Source organism: Rhinatrema bivittatum, chromosome 6, assembly GCF_901001135.1.
Source record: "Rhinatrema bivittatum chromosome 6, aRhiBiv1.1, whole genome shotgun sequence".
Classification (NCBI taxonomy): domain Eukaryota; kingdom Metazoa; phylum Chordata; class Amphibia; order Gymnophiona; family Rhinatrematidae; genus Rhinatrema; species Rhinatrema bivittatum.
In genome coordinates, this window is record NC_042620.1 from 370487603 (window position 1) to 370503934 (window position 16332).

Genomic DNA, 16332 nt, shown 5'->3' on the forward strand with positions numbered 1-16332 from the left:
TTTCCAGGACCTTTTGTTGCTCAAGGATTTTCTGGGCCAGGCCCGGAATGGCCTGGAGGGTGGAAGCCTCCACCGGGTCCATGGACTTGGCAATCTATTAGGGTTTGTGGACCCTTGGCCCAAGGTGGTGTTGGCGCAACCTGTGGAGGGTGAGCTCCACAGGTCCCCAAAGCAGAGGCAGACAGGAGCTTTGCCAGTACCAGCCCACATTCCCCGCCGGTTGAACCCTTGGGTGCCGGGGCCAGCTGGTCTTAGGTGGGCCTCTGCATGGCTGGTCCCGGGAGCAGCCAGAGGATGGCGGTGTCGGGTCTTGGCCCCGAGATGGATGATGCAGGCAGCAACTAGGCAAAGGAGAGGTGAGGGCCAGTTCAAGGTCAGAGACAGGCAGCAAGTCTAGTTCGGACCAAGGTCAAAGGCAGGCAGCAACAGGCGAAGGTCAGGTCCAGTCCGAGGTCAAAGGCATAGGTGAAGTCCTGGCCGGAGCCCCAGGAGGAGCCAGAGCTGAAGACTGGGTTTCGGCGGCGGTCATCCTGAACAGAAGAGAAGTCTGCTGAGGCTGGAAGGCTGAAGCAGGGACTTCTGAAGCAGGAACCTCTGAAGTAGAGAATGCTGAGCAGGGACCTCAGAAGCAGGACCGCTGAAGCAGGAACGCTGATGGAGGAACCACTGAAGCCAGAACACTAAATCAGGAACCTGGAACTCGTTGCCAAGTCAGTCAGCTGGAGTCGAGGTGGTCCTTTTATAGGTCAGAGGGCCAGATGTCATCATCGCGGGCCGGGGCCTGGTTTCCCACCACTGGCCCTTTAAAAGGAGCCAAGGCGATGCGCGCGCTTACCTAGGGAGGGCCCGGATGGAAGCAGCAGTTGGCAGCGTCTAGGCCGCCACGCGGAGTGCAGAAGACCCGGGCCGGAAACGGAGTACGGCAATAGTGGCTGGCTGCTGCCGCGAGTGCGCCAGGAGCCAGGGAGGGAGAAAGCTGGTGGGTGAGTGTTGCCTGCCACAGGTTGCCGCGGCCAGTGAGTGTAACACTTAGGATAGGCATCTCAGTACCCACAGTACTGTACACATTAAATCATCTGCAACTTAAGCTGAAAAATGTCAACAAAGGTAAAAATGAAATAGGACTAAAGGGTAAAAATAAAGATAAAATAATAAAAAAAAAAGATAAAAAAAAATAACAAGGGGAGGGGGGAAAGAGAAAGAGGTAAGTATACATACCAAATACAAAGCAAAGTCAATAGTATGAATCCAAATGAGGAAAAGTAATCAGGCTGTAGATAAACAATAATAAAGAATTACTGAGGAAAACAAAAGTAAAGAAAATGTTAGCTTCGTGGAACCTTGGGCCGGTCGAGACCAAAGATAGGACGCTGTGAAGGACCACACCTGATGGCCCGACCGGAAGGCGGCTATACGGACTCGGGGACGGACGGATGAAGAACCACGGAGGAGCCCTATGCGACCAAGGGCTCGGAAGAGGAATGGAGAGACGACGGCGTTGGCCCGATAGTTCCCGGTACTCCCCCGAGAGGAGCTCGTAGGAGTCTGGCCGCTGGGACTTTTGGAGATTCGCCCTGGAAGCCGGAGCCCCCCCAGGAGGCGCCCGTAGGGGCCCGGCCGCTGGGACTTAGGAGAGTCTTCGGGGCCAGCCGAGCAGGAACCGAAGACCAACGGAGATGCGAAGCAGAGTCCCGTAATCCAAGCGAGTCGAACCCAAGGAAGAAGCAAGGCGGAGTCGTGAAGCGGACCGAGTCAGAACCAGGAGACGAAAGGCAACCAGAACCAGGGAGAAGACAAGCGCGGAGTTGTAGACGGAAACAGGTCAAACCAGGAGTCAGAGGACGACGTCGTAGCCAAAGGGTAAGGCAGGAACAGAGTCAGGAACAAAACCGGGTCAGCAGGAAACAGTCGGAAGCAGGAAGCGGGAATGCAGCAACTGGAGAACAGGGAACCCTGTGGAACCTCGCTGCAAGGCAGGGAAACCTGCAACTGCAGGGCTTAAGTAGCCCTGCAGCATCTGACATCATCTGGGGGAGGATCCGGGCTTTCCCGCGCTGGCCCCTTTAAATGTAGAGCTGAGACGCGCGCGTGTATCTAAGGGGGCGGGGCCAGCCGCGGAAGAACGCCGACTGCTCCGTCGGAGCAGGAGCGCGGCGTCAGAGGCCCCTGCAGGCCCGGGCGAGGCGGGCACGGGCCAGGACCGTGTCGGGGGTAAGTGCCGATCCCGGGACCGACCCGGGATCGCAACAGTACCCCTCCTCCTACGCCCCCTTCCTGGGGGTCGCGGCTTGTCCGGGTGCGCCAAATGAAACTGGAGAAGAAGGTCTTTATCCAGGATATGCGAGGAGGGCTCCCAAGAATTCTCTTCTGGGCCATACCCCTCCCAGGACAGGAGGTATTCCCAGCGATGGCGGCGACAGCGTACGTCCAACACCTCTTTCACCGTGTATGTGTCTCCCTGGGCCGTGGAGGTGACGGTGGCCTCCGGCGGCAGAGTTCGGAATCAGGAGAGAACCACCGGCTTGAGCAGGGAAACATGGAAGACATTATGAATCTTGAGGGTTGAGGGCAGGCGTAACCTGTAGGACACTGCCCCTATTCGTTCGGCCACCGGGAAGGGTCCAATGTATCGAGGTGCTAGCCTTATGGACGGAGTCCGCAATTGGATGTGCTTGGTGCTTAGCCATACCTTAGTCCCGGGTAGGAAAATCGGAGCGGACCGCCGAGACCAATCCGCATACTCCTTAAACCGAGCCACGGTTCTGCGAAGTTTCACCTGGGTGGTGTGCCAGAGGTGGTGGATCTGGCTAGCCGTTAATTGCGCCGCCGGGGACGAGACCATCAATGGCAGCGGCAGGGGAGGCTTGGGAACCTTCCCATAGACCAAGTGGAAGGGGGGCTGTAGCGTGGCGGAGTGTCTGTGGCGATTATACGAAAACTCAGCCCATGGTAGGAGGGCGACCCAGTTGTCTTGGAGCTCTCCTACAAAGGCTCGGAGGAAGGCCTTCAGGGTACGGTTTGTTCGTTCAACTTGGCCATTGCCCTGAGGGTGAAAAGCCGTGGTTAGATCCAGCTGTACCTCAAACTTTTTGCAGAGAGCCCTCCAATATTTTGCTGTAAATTGGGGACCCCGGTCCGAGGTAATATGCAAGGGTAACCCATGTAGTCGAAAGACATGATGGACGAATAGCTCGGCCAGTTCAGGAGCTGTGGGCAGCTTGGCGAGAGGCACAAAATGGGCCATTTTTGAGAACCGGTCAACCGTGACCCAAATCACGGTCTTCCCTTCGGACGGAGGCAATTGTACTATGAAATCCGTGGATATGTGAGTCCACGGTTCCGTGGGAATGGGGAGCGGTTGGAGGAGGCCCCAGGGGTGGCCTGGTAGTGGTTTCTGCTGTGCGCACATAGGGCATGATTGTACATAGAGACGGACATCCTCCTTCACCCGTGGCCACCAATAGAACTCCGTTAAGAGCTCAAGAGTCTGGGCAATCCCTGGGTGTCCGGCCGTCAGTGAATCGTGCGCCCATGCTAAGACCCTCCTCCTAGAGCGAGTAGGAACCACCGTCTTCCCCGCGGGTCCAAGCTCTGCGGCGGCCAGTCGAACTTTAGCCGGATCCAGAATGTATCGAGGAGGTTCTATGGCATCATCGATCTCCGTGGCACGGGAGAGGGCATCCGCCCTAACATTCTTGGCCGCCGGTCGATAATGTAGGGAGAAATTAAACCGACTGAAAAAGAGGGACCAGCGCACCTGCCGGGGATTGAGCCTCTGGGCGCGACATAAGTACTCCAAATTTTTGTGGTCGGTGTAAACTATGATAGGATGCTGGGCTCCCTCCAGCCATTGGCGCCACTCCTCGAAGGCTAATTTGATGGCCGATACCATAATTCTTCTCTGCAGGAGAAAACTTACACGAGAAGTATGAGCAAGGCCGGGATTTGCCATTCTTGGAGGGCTGGGCCAGCACAACCCCTACCGCCACGTCGGAGGCATCCACCTCTACAATGAATTGGCGCAGAGGATCAGGATGTCGGAGGCAGGTATCCTGTAGAAAAGCCTTCTTGAGATCCTGGAAGGCTTGTACGGCGGTGGGAGTCCACCTTCGTGCATCGGCACCTTTTCGTGTAAGGGCCGTCAGAGGAGCCACAAGACTGGAGTAGTGCGGGATAAACTGGCGATAGAAATTGGCGAAGCCTAGGAAGCGTTGAAGCGCTTTCACTCCCAGTGGTTGTGGCCAGTTCTCGATGGCGGCCACTTTATCTGGATCCATACGGAAGCCGGTAGAGGAGACGATGTACCCCAGGAAAGGCAGAGATTCTTGTTCAAATTGGCACTTCTCCAGTTTGGCATACAATCGATTTTCTCTTAGTTTCTGAAGTACTTGGCGAACATGTTGACGATGAGCCTCAAGGTCCCGGGAGTATATTAACACGTCGTCAAGGTACACGATGACTGAGGTGTGCAAGAGATCGCGAAGTACCTCATTCATAAGATTTTGGAACACTGCCGGGGCGTTACAGAGACCAAATGGCATGACGAGGTACTCATAATGGCCGTCCCTAGTATTGAAGGCAGTCTTCCACTCGTCTCCCGGTCGGATCCGTACGAGATTGTACGCCCCTCTGAGGTCCAGCTTGGTGAATATTCGGGCCCCTTGAAGTCGATCCAGGAGCTCCGGAATCAAGGGCAATGGGTAGCGATCTCGTCGGGTGATCTGGTTCAGACCCCGGTAATCGATACATGGTCGAAGAGACCCATCCTTCTTCCCTACGAAGAAGAAGCCGGCCCCTGCCGGGGAATTCGATGGTCTGATAAACCCCCGTTCCAGGTTCTCCTTAATATATGTAGACATGGCCTGGGTCTCCGGCAGAGATAGAGGGTATACCCTACCGCGGGGCGGCGTGGTTCCTGGCAGCAGATTAATCGCGCAATCGAAGGGCCGATGCTCAGGGAGTAGTTCGGCCTTTTCCTTAGAGAAGACGTCCCTAAAAGCATGGTACTGTGGTGGTACAGTTAGCGGAGCTGCTAGGAGAGGGAGCGTCTGCAGAGGACAAGCAGGAAGACAGTGATGAAAACATGCAGGACCCCAGAACGTGATCTGAAGCAACTCCCAGTCTATTACCGGCGAGTGTTCCCTCAGCCAAGCAGGCCTAGGATGACTGGGTGGATGGACCTCTCTAGGATAAGAAACGAGATCTCCTCCCTATGAAGGGCGCCGACCTGAAGCTTGAGGGGACGCGTACAGGTGGAGATGGTCCCAGGAAGTGGGGTCCCCTGGATGGAAGAAACTTGTACGGGCGGCTCCTGGGGCAGGATCCCGACCTGAAGCTTGAGGGGACGCGTACGGGTGGAGATGGTCCCAGGAAGTGGGGTCCCCTGGATGGAAGAAACTTGTACGGGCGGCTCCTGGGGCAGGATCCCGAGCTGAAGCTGTTGTACCAGGTCCCGAAGGATAAAATTCCCCCCGGACCCAGAGTCGAGCAGGGCTAAGGCGTCAAATCCCCCCTCCGGGAGGCACAGTCTTACCGGAACGGTACATGGGGAGTTCGGTGAAGTATTGCCTAGAATCAACTCCCCACTAGACTCTAGGTTCGGGCGTTTCCCGGGCGCTCGGTACAGCGGGCCAGGAAGTGCCCCTTCCCACCACAGTAGAGACACAATCCCTGGGAGCGACGGCACTTCCGCTCTTCTGAAGAAAGAGGGCCCAATTGCATGGGTTCTTCTGCCGGAATGGTAGTTGACGCGGGCGGAGATGGTCGGACACGGGGCGGTGTGGTCCTGCGGATGGTCTGTCCCTGGGTGGATCTTCGCTCCCGGAATCGACATTGGATGCGTCGATCTACCCGACCAGCCAGCTCGATGAGCTCCTGGAGATCGTCTGGAAGGTCCCGGGCCGCTAGTTCATCCTGGAGCCGTGGAGAAAGCCCCTCCAGGAAAATTCCGTACAGACTGTCGGCTCCCCAAGCCAATTCTGTGGCAAGGGTCTGAAATTCCATAGCATACTCCTCCAGGGCCCGGTTCCCTTGTCTCAGCTGGAGCAGTTTGGAGGCGGCCGTGGAGGCGCGGGAGGGTTCATCAAAGACTCTCCGAAAGGATTTGATGAACTGCACTAGGTTGTTCAGTCGGGAATCCTGGCGTTCCCAGAGGGACGAAGCCCAGGCCAGCGGCCTCCCATCCAAGAGGGAGATAATGTAAGTCGTCTTGACACGATCGGTGGGAAATTGCGCAGGCAGCAAATCGAACCGGATGTAGCACTGATTGAGGAAACCCCGACACGACTTCGGATCCCCTGAATACTGGGACGGCGCTGGCATCTGTACTGGCGCGGGGGGTCCAGTGCTGACCTGGGAAGCAGATGTCCCAGAGCTGGCGGTGGAGGCCCCTTCAACCCGATCCACTAGGCGTTGAACTGTCGACATCAGGGTGTCGAGGCAGATCTGTTGCTGCTGTAGCTTCTGGGCGATGCCCGGAATAGCCTTCAGGCCGGCAAGGTCCGCCGGGTCCAGGGCCTTGCAAACTGTTAGCTTCGTGGACCCTTGGGCCGGTCGAGACCAAAGATAGGACGCTGTGAAGGACCACAGCCGATGGCCCGACCGGAAGGCGGCTATACGGACTCGGGGATGGAGGGATGAAGAACCACGGAGGAGCCCTATGCGACCAAGGGCTCGGAAGAGGAATGGAGAGACGACAGCGTTGGCCCGATAGTTCGGAGATCTTCGCCCTGGAAGCCGGTACTCCCCCGAGAGGAGCTCGTAGGAGTCCGGCCGCTGGGACTTTTGGAGATTCGCCCTGGAAGCCGGAGCCCCCCCAGGAGGCGCCCGTAGGGGCCCGGCCGCTGGGACTTAGGAGAGTCTTCGGGGCCAGCCGAGTAGGAACCGAAGACCAACGGAGATGCGAAGCAGAGTCCCGTAATCCAAGCGAGTCGAACCCAAGGAAGAAGCAAGGCGGAGTCGTGAAGCGGACCGAGTCAGAACCAGTAGACGAAAGGCAACCAGAACCAGGGAGAAGACAAGCGCGGAGTTGTAGACGGAAACAGGTCAAGCCAGGAGTCAGAGGACGACATCGTAGCCAAAGGGTAAGGCAGGAGCAGAGTCAGGAACAAAACCGGGTCAGCAGGAAGCAGTCGGAAGCGGGAATGCAGCAACTGGAGAACAGGGAACCCTGTGGAACCTCGCTGCAAGGCAGGGAAACCTGCAACTGCAGGGCTTAAGTAGCCCTGCAGCGTCTGACGTCATCTGGGGGAGGATCCGGGCTTTCCCGCGCTGGCCCCTTTAAATGTAGAGCTGAGACGCGCACGCGCGTCTAAGGGGGCGGGGCCAGCCGCGGAAGAACGCCGACTGCTCCGTCGGAGCAGGAGCGCGGCGTCAGAGGCCCCTGCAGGCCCGGGCGAGGCGGGCACGGGCCGGGACCGTGTCGGGGGTAAGTGCCGATCCCGGGACCGACCCGGGATCGCAACAGAAAAACTTTGACTAACACAAGGAAAAGTAAGCACAGGAAGCGGTGAAGAAAAGAAGTGCATCTATACACCCAAGACAAAGAAATTTTGAGATAAAAAAATTATTTATCAGTGAAAACCGTGAATGAAGTAGAGGAGCCAGTGAACATACAAAATAGCCAAAATACTAAAATACAGATACTGCAGGTAATGGACTGAGTGATCGCAAGCTGGTTGCAGAAAAGGAAACTAAGGGGGTCATTTTCCAATGATATCGCACGCGAAAAGGGACTAAATCGGGGTGGAGTCGGGGCGGGGTCCGCACCGGAAGGGGAGGACCCGGGGGGCAGACTCCTCGATGACTTAGCAGGCGGTGATAAGATAGGCCACGTTATCACCGCCAGTAGCGTGCCCAATAGCACCACCTTTCACGGTGGCGCTATTGAGTGCGAAAGCCGGCAGTGATAACACCACGGTAGTGCGATTGCTGCCGGCTTTCGGAGGCCCACCCCCACCCCCGTTACCGCATCGAGAGTGCCGACCAAAAGTGACCTGAACCTGGGAAAAAAATTATATAAATGGATTTATGAGCAAAAGCAATAATACAATTGCAAGTTAAAAAGCACAGGCAAAATGAGCGGGAAAAGCCAAACTAAGCCAGTTGAAAGAGTTCAACAATTGTGGCTGTGACAGCAAGAGCAGAGGTACAAAACGCTATCTTTTAAAGAAAACAAAAGTACACGAAAATGTAAGGGAAGCCAAGAAAAAAGGGGGCGGGGAAAGATTGCAAGATTGATGACTTTAGGGTGGCCTGAAGAGGGGGAGGGGTTAATGAGTGATGGAATATTGCAGTGGGGACTATCAGGCAGCAGGAACAGTTGGTGCAAGGTCTGAAAGGGGAAAATTATAAGAAAAAAAATATAGGATCATGAGAGGTCTTGAACGGTAGATGTGAATCGGTTATTTACACTTTCAAATAATAGAAGGACTAGGGGGCATTCCATGAAGTTAGCAAGTAGCACATTTAAGGACTAATTGGAGAAAAAATTCTTTTTCACTCAACGCACAATAAAGCTCTGGAATTGTTGCCAGAGGATTTGGTTAGTGCAGTAGTGTAGCTGGGTTCAAAAAAGGTTTGGATAAGTTCTGGAGGAGAAGTCCATTAACAGCTATTAATTCAAATTTACTTAGCGAATAGCCACTGCTATTAATTGCATCAGTAGCATGGGATCTTCTTAGTGTTTGGGTACTTGCCAGGTTCTTGTGGTCTGGTTTGGCCTCTGTTGGAAACAGGATGCTGGGCTTGATGGACCCTTGGTCTGAACCAGCAAGGCAATTTCTTATGTTCTTATGTAGAAATAAAAAATAAATATACACACTGGAAAGAAAAAAGGACTGTGTAAAATAGTGCATACAAGCAAAAATAAAATAAAAAATATAAAAAAACTAACTGAGAAAAGGAAAGAAAAAAGGGATAAAAAATGAAAAGAGGCAATAAAAAATGGAAATAGAAAAATAAGAAGTGTAAAAGTCATAGAAAAAAAGGGCGTGGGGGGGGGACGGACTACATAAACCAGAGCATAAGTGGGAAAACCTGTAACTTAAAATTGGGGAAAAGGCTGACCATTCAATCTCCTTATTGAGGTCAGTGGGGATAAGAGAGTTGAATTCAAAGATCCAATGTGGTTTGCGACGTATCAAGATGAATGAAAAGTTGCCATCGCGGGGCGGAGGAGAAATCATTTCCAATGTAAAAAAAATGCAGGTCAGAGATAGTATGCTTTTTATCAATCCAGTGATTCATGAGCAGAGCTTCAACTTTAGCTTTGCGAATACATGAACAGTATTCAAACATTTCTGGTTTTAAGCTTACGAGTGGATTTGCCCACATAAATGAGGTTGCAAGGGCAGAGGATGGCATATAGTGCCCACTGAGTCACAATGGGAAGTGTTATGTAGATGGTAATCCTTACCTGTGCTGGGGTGGATGAAGATGGACAAATTGCAAGTCATGGGGTAGGCTGAACAATGACCACATGGAGAGTGGCCCAGTGGTTGTTGATTGGTTATAGTTGGAGTCTTCAAAAAAGTTGAGACCAACAAGTCCAGGAGATTTTTACCTCTTTGAAGTTCAGGAAGTTCAGAAAAAATGGAAATCAGGGAGAGAACCTGTTGACAGAACAAACACCTTGAAAATGGCTGGAAAAAGGAAAAACAAAAGTAACTCGATTATCTGATGGAGCATTGGAGAGTAAGAGGAGCCATTCACGATGGGCATTGAGGGCCAGTTTAAAGGCTTTCTTAAGGATATGGCAAGGATATCCATGGGAGAGGAAGCAAGAAAAACGTATGTGTGCTTGTGATACAAAATCAGGAGTAGAAGAACTGAGAAGCCATAATCTTAAAAATTGTCCAGTCAGGATGTTGTTCCTAAGAAAATGTGGATGATCACTAAAAATAATGTAGCAGAGAATTGTGATCCGTGGGTTTATGTAAAAAATTGAAGTGGTGAATTGCTTGTTTGTGTAGTCACCATAATATCCAGAAAAGGTATGTTATGGCTGGAGACTGAAAAAGTAAAATGAAGATTGGAATCACAAGTGTAAAGCCAGTCAAAGAAACTGTAAAACTGAATGATGGAACCAGTCAAGATAAGGAAAATATCGTCAATGAAACGCAGCCATAGGGGAAAGAATTAAAAAAAAAAGGATGAAGGATAGACGTGAAGAGATTCAAAGTGAGAAACATAGAGATAAGCTATGTCCAGGACCATAATGGCCCTCATCACAGTACCTTTAATCTGCTGATAAAAAACATCTTTAAAAAAGAAGAAATTTTCAGTAAGCACAATGATGGCCAATTGCAAAATGAAAGCATGAGGAATGTGAGGTGGGTGTAGACATGTTTTTGCGTCGGAAGTGAACCCTTGGGCTGAGGTGGGGTCCCCACCGTCAGCAAGTGGAGTGGACTGAAGCTAGAGGCCGCTGGAGCTTCACCTATACCAGCCCTCGTTCCCCTCGGGTTGAGCCTTTGGGTACCGGGGCCGGCAGGACTTAGGTGGGCCTCGAGGTAAGCGAGAGGTGAATAGCTGTAAGCCCAGAGACATCAGTCGGTAGATGGCATAGTTCTATCCTGGACTGGATTCGGTACAAGAGTCCAGGTGCCAAAGGAGCAATAGGGAACTGAAGGCACCCGAGCAAAGGAAGGCCTGAGCCTTGAAAGTCCACATCCAGAGGATAGGTGAGGAAAGGCGTCACTGACAGGCTGGATTCAGAGCCGGCTGTGAATGGTAGTTGTGGCAAGCAACGAAGAACTCTGGACAAAGAAGAGTCTGTAGCGTAGTCATGCAAAACAAGGGTCAGGGCACGAAGAAGGCAGGTATAGTCTGTCCAAGCAATAGTCAAGATATGTAGCAGGCAAACATAGTCAGGCAAGGCAGTGGTCAGGACGCAGAGAAGGCAGGCGTGGTCAGACAATGCAGAGGTCCGGGGCTGGAGAGAAGCGGAAGAGTAGTCAGGCATAGCGGAGGTCCGGGGCTGGAGAGAAGCTGAAGAGTAGTCAGGCATAGCGGAGGTCCATGGCTGGAGAGAAGCTGAAGAGTAGTCAGGCGTAGCGGAAGTCCGGGGCGGGAGAGAAGCTGAAGAATGGTTAGGCGTAGCGAAGGTCCAGGGAGTCAATCCAACACATAGACGAACAGGAACTAGGAGAACAGGAACCGGGAACCACAGGAAGACAGGAGCACACAATGAGATGATCCAAGGAATAGCAACGAGTACGAGGAGACCTGTTGCAAAGGCAACGCTATGGAGCAAAGCCTGAGCTTATAAACGCTGAAGGATTTGATGTCAGCATCCGGGTCCGTGGCCAGGTTCCCGCCACGGGCCCTTTAAAAGAATCACTATTGCACGTGTGCGCGCCTAGGAAGGGGTGCGGTGCTGGTGGCGGCGTCTCTCTGTGGGCCACGCGGAGAGGCCCGATGAGCAGGGACATCCTGGTCGGCAACACTGGGCAATGTGGCAGGGTCGGAGGTACCGGAGAGAACCTGAGGTCAGAGCTGGTGACCCACTGCCACCAGTGAAGAGGAGCCAGCAGCTGGAGTCCATCTGAAGAGGTGAGAGGACCACACCGCGGACGGCACACGTAACACAAGTCTCAAGAAGGGAGCTAATAGGAAGAGCTTGTTGTTGTGGGATGTTGGTATAAAGAGATTCAATGTCAAGGGTAACAAGGTAGAAGGAATCTGAAGAAAGCGCAGTCTGTTGTAATTGTGTGATAAAGTGTGTAGAATCTCTTACATATGAGGGAGTTGAAGTGATGAGAGTTTGCATGAACTTATCAGTGAAGATAGAAAGAGAATGTCCAGGTGGATGCGTGAAACTTTTATGGACTTTTGGGAGAATGTAAAAGGTTGGAGTAACAGGATATTTTTGTAACAGAAGGATTTAGTGGAAACATCAGACAGATCAGGAGAGAAAGGGTGCAAATGAAAGAAGTGTTTAATTTTAAGAGAACGAAAGAACCATTGCAGACAAACATTGACGTGGAATGTATGAGTAATGGTATGGTAATGTATGAGTTTCAACATCTGATAATTGCCTAGAAGATAAATTAAAGACCAGTGAGGTTTCTGGAGGAGACCTCAAGTGCATAGGTACTAGCTTCAAAGGTCATTGTACCACTGAGTCTGTGAACGAGTAGTCCGTTGAGGAGGAGGTTGATGGAGGATTCCTCGTGGTTTCACTGTATCTGGATATGTTGTGCTTCAGCGTGGTTCTAAAAAAGAGGGAGAAGCAAATGGAGGAAAATGATGAGGCAGGTGGTACAGGAGAGCTTTGTCGGGTATGATCTTCTGTGCTTTGTTTGTCGCTCGAGGAATCGCTAGATTTTATTTATTTATTTATTTAGAATTATATTCCGCTTTTCGCACTTGTTTCAGCGCTTCAAAGTGGATTTCATTCAGGTACTGTAGGTATTTCCCTATCCCCAGAGGGCTTACTGTTGTGCTCCTGCTCGCGGGCTGTGCCGCGAGCAGGTGCTTACCTCGTGGCCCAGAGGCCGCTGCCGTGCCTGTGCGGCAGCGGCCATCCCCGGACCTTCCAGCACAGCTGGGGCCACTGCCGACGTCTTTTGCGGCATGGAAATGCAGCCTGCCCCTCTTCTTCAGCACGGCAGGGAGCTGTGGACTTCGGTCCCCTTCAGCGGCAAGGGGCTGCCGGCATCGCCGTCTTCCAGCAGGCCAGGAGGCCTGCTCCGCAGCGGCATGGACGCCACCATCTGCCTCCAGCTCCGCCCCTAGGGGCGAGGCCGCGCCTCTCTTCCTTGTTTAAAGGGCCCATGGCCGGATATGCCCCGGGCCCCACCTTTGGACTCCTCCCTGGGCATTTCCTGCAGAGCCCTATATCAGGGCTCGTCACTTCATCCTTGCCTTGGCAAGGGGCTAGTCCTCCTTAGGACTCCTCGCTTCCTGCTCCTGCCTGGCATCTCCTTGTCTTCATGGGATCCCTCGTCATCTATGTTCCTGGTCTCTGCTGATGTCTCTTCCGTTCCTGATGTGTCTAGATGTTCCTGCGTCCATGTTCCTGGGATCTGTTGATGTCTCTCTTCTTCCTGATGTGTCCAGATGTTCTTGTCGTCCGCCATGTTTCCAGATGTCTCCGAGGCTCCACTTATTCCGTCCCTGCGTGGTCCGCGACCAGCCCAGCTGGGCTGTCTAGGGCGCTCGGTGGGACAGTTCCATCCGTGGTCACCGAGGATTCTCCACGTCCCTCATCAGACCACGACCATGTTCCTGATGTTCTGATGTCCTCTGTGTTCTGACGTCCTCCGTGTTTGATGTCTGCCTGTCCTGATGTCCGTGAATCTGTATGTCTTTCCCTTCCTGGGCTTGCCCCACTCCCGTTATGGTCTGCGACCAGCCGGCTGGCTGTGTAGGGAGCGTAGGGGACAGTGTGGTCCGTGACCAGCCCGGCTGTGCTTTGTAGGGCGCCTGAGGGACCTTGCTCGTTTGTCTGCCCCCTTCCTGTTCTTGGAGTTCCTGAGGGGCTGTAGTCCATCCTGCGCTTCTGTGCTGTTCTTCGCTATCTCCGAGTGGCGGGAGGCCCTGCGCTCTCTCGGAAGTTCCAGACTTTTAATTAACAGATTTTAACTTGCCTTGCCATATCATGCCTTGCCATGCCATGCCATGCCTTGCCATGCCATGCCTTGTCTTGCCATGCCTTGCCTGAGCCTTCGTCTTCGTCGCCTGAGTTTTGTCTTCTACAATGCCTGAATCTTTGTCTTCATCAGCTCCAGAGTCTTCGTCTTCTTCAGTACCAGAGTCTTCGTCTTCGTCAGCACCTGAGTCTTCCAGTGCCTGTGGCCTTCATCCACCTCTGCCTCCTGTCCGGCCTGCCGCCTCAGCCATTACCCAGCAGCAGGTCTGAAAGGGCTTGGAGTGGTCGGAGGACTACTCAGAGACCAACCTTGCGTGGTTGGCCTCCCTGAGGTCGTGTAGATTCCAGTCTCTGTGAGGCTTCCAGTCTCCTCCCAGACAAGGCTCCATCTCACCTCATAAGAACTTAAGAACATAAGAAATTGCCATGTTGGGTCAGACAACGGGTCCATCAAGCCCAGCATCCTGTTTCCAACAGAGGCCAAACCAGGCCACAAGAACCTGGCAATTATCCAAACACTAAGAAGATCCCATGCTACTGATGCAATTAATAGCAGTGGCTATTCCCTAAGTGAACTTGATTAATAGCAGTTAATGGACTTCTCCTCCAAGAACTTATCCAAACTTTTTTTGAACCCAGCTACACTAACTGCACTAACCACGTCCTCTGGCAACAAATTCCAGAGCTTTATTTGTTGCCAGAGGATGTGGCCAGCGCAATCCCCATCAACATCAGACCGTGATTGGATCTAAAGTTTCTTCCACTGCATGAAATGTGAGATTTTTATATTGTAGTGTATGAGTTTTTCCTGACATGGACAAGTCTACACAAAAGTCTACACAAAAGCTGAAATTATTTTTGCAGCTGAGGCCTAGAATGGCACAACTAGGCGTCTTTTTTCTTAGATTTCCTTGTAATTATGCTATTTCCTTTCAAAGTTAGTGCTGTTTTTTCAGCCTAATCATGTTTCTCTTTTAAATGGATATTTGTTTTTCAGAACTTGCTTTGTTTCTCATTTACCCATACCTGTAACTAATTCTTAAGCCTGTGAGATTTGTATACTACTCAGTTTGTCATATTAGAAAGTAGTTATGTTTCATCTTTTTCTCCTGTTTTTAACATGTTTTTCCTTGGTCGTGTTGAGACTGCCTCTTTTTGGATTTGTGGACTTGGTATGCCACCGATTAATACTTGATTCTGTTTTTTTTATTCCTTTGCATCTATGCCATTTTTATTTCAAGTTTCTTTGGATTTGATTTTTTTTTAAACTAAATCAAATAGAAATCCCAAAACATACTATGAAGCTGATCCAATGAAAAAATATGAATAACTGAAAAGCAATTGTAAAAGGACGCAAAGTACTTAGAACAGGGTATGGCTATCTTTAGTGTGGTATATCATAGAACTTGCTCATCACTGACCGCGCAAGTAAGAGATCCAAACAGAAGGAACATGATACTGGTCAAAAGAGGAAACTTGTTCTGACTAGCCAACAATTAGAGCAGAATTAATTTACCATACAGCTGCCTATGGAAAGTACTTCACAACTTATTCAAAAATCCCATGAAGAAAGCCTTACAGACAGGAGTTCAGAGTGTTAATGTATGAAGGGAGTTTTAACAATACCATCCAAAAGAAGCAGGGCCAACACTTCTTTACAAGTCTAGCAAATCCTGACTACTCTGGAACAGTACTTTGAGAACTTTACTACAGGTGGTAGGATTACATTGTCATCCTCGGAGCTCCTCGGAGCTCCTCTCCTGGTTCGCCAAGGTCCAAGGGTACACTCCGCTTACAATCTAAGTTTGCACCTTAAAAATTGAAAGTGACCTTCTTACAAGGGGGATGAGAGGTGTTCATCCACAGGTAGATGTAACCTTTAAAATAGGCAATTTGGTCTCATTGAAAGTTCTTAAATTTTAAAGTTTTAAGTCAGTGAGGAATTTTTCTAGGTTGTTTTGAAATTCAGTTATTTGTAAGGAATTCAAATCAGGAGGTGTGTGAGACGAGAGAATTCATATAAGAGGAAACCTGGTCTTGAAGGGAGAGAGAAGTTTTCTTTGTTGTTTCAATGATCAAAATCATAAGGTCAAAAAAACACTTATTGAGAATCTGGCTCCAGCAGGTGATGAACTCGGCATTGTCTTTGAAGGTTTTACATATTTTTATTTATCTTTCACAGTGTCTTTGAAGGTTTTATATTTTATAGTGATATTTTATAGTGATAGGAGTATACTACCGTCCACCTGGTAATCGGCAGCATCCGCAGCATCCAGAGAGGCCCAGGAACAGTAGGCAGGCTGGCGATAGCTGGTGGAGGCTCAAGTCTTCCCAACGGAGTCAAAGCTGCAAAGAAGGAGGTGAGCAACAGTGGTTGCAGCTGTCTGCGACCGACGGGCGTAACCCAAATAAAGTGAACTTACTCCCCTGATAACTAATTATACACTTACAGGGGAAATTAAAAGTGATCCAGGCTTCAAACGCCACAGCCCCAGCTTCCAGAGGTCCTGCACCCCTTGCAGCAGAAAAGGACTGGAAGGCTCATCTGCATATCGTTCCATACCATGTGAAATCAGCCCTCCTTATTATACTCTAACCATGCTATACCTTATCTGTTTACTAGACCTTATCTGTTTTTATATGTTTTGATTTTACATGGTAATTGTGATTGGTAGGAGTAAATTACTACAGATTTTATAGAGAAGGAATTTAATTGAAAAGAGTCAATAAGGTGGGTA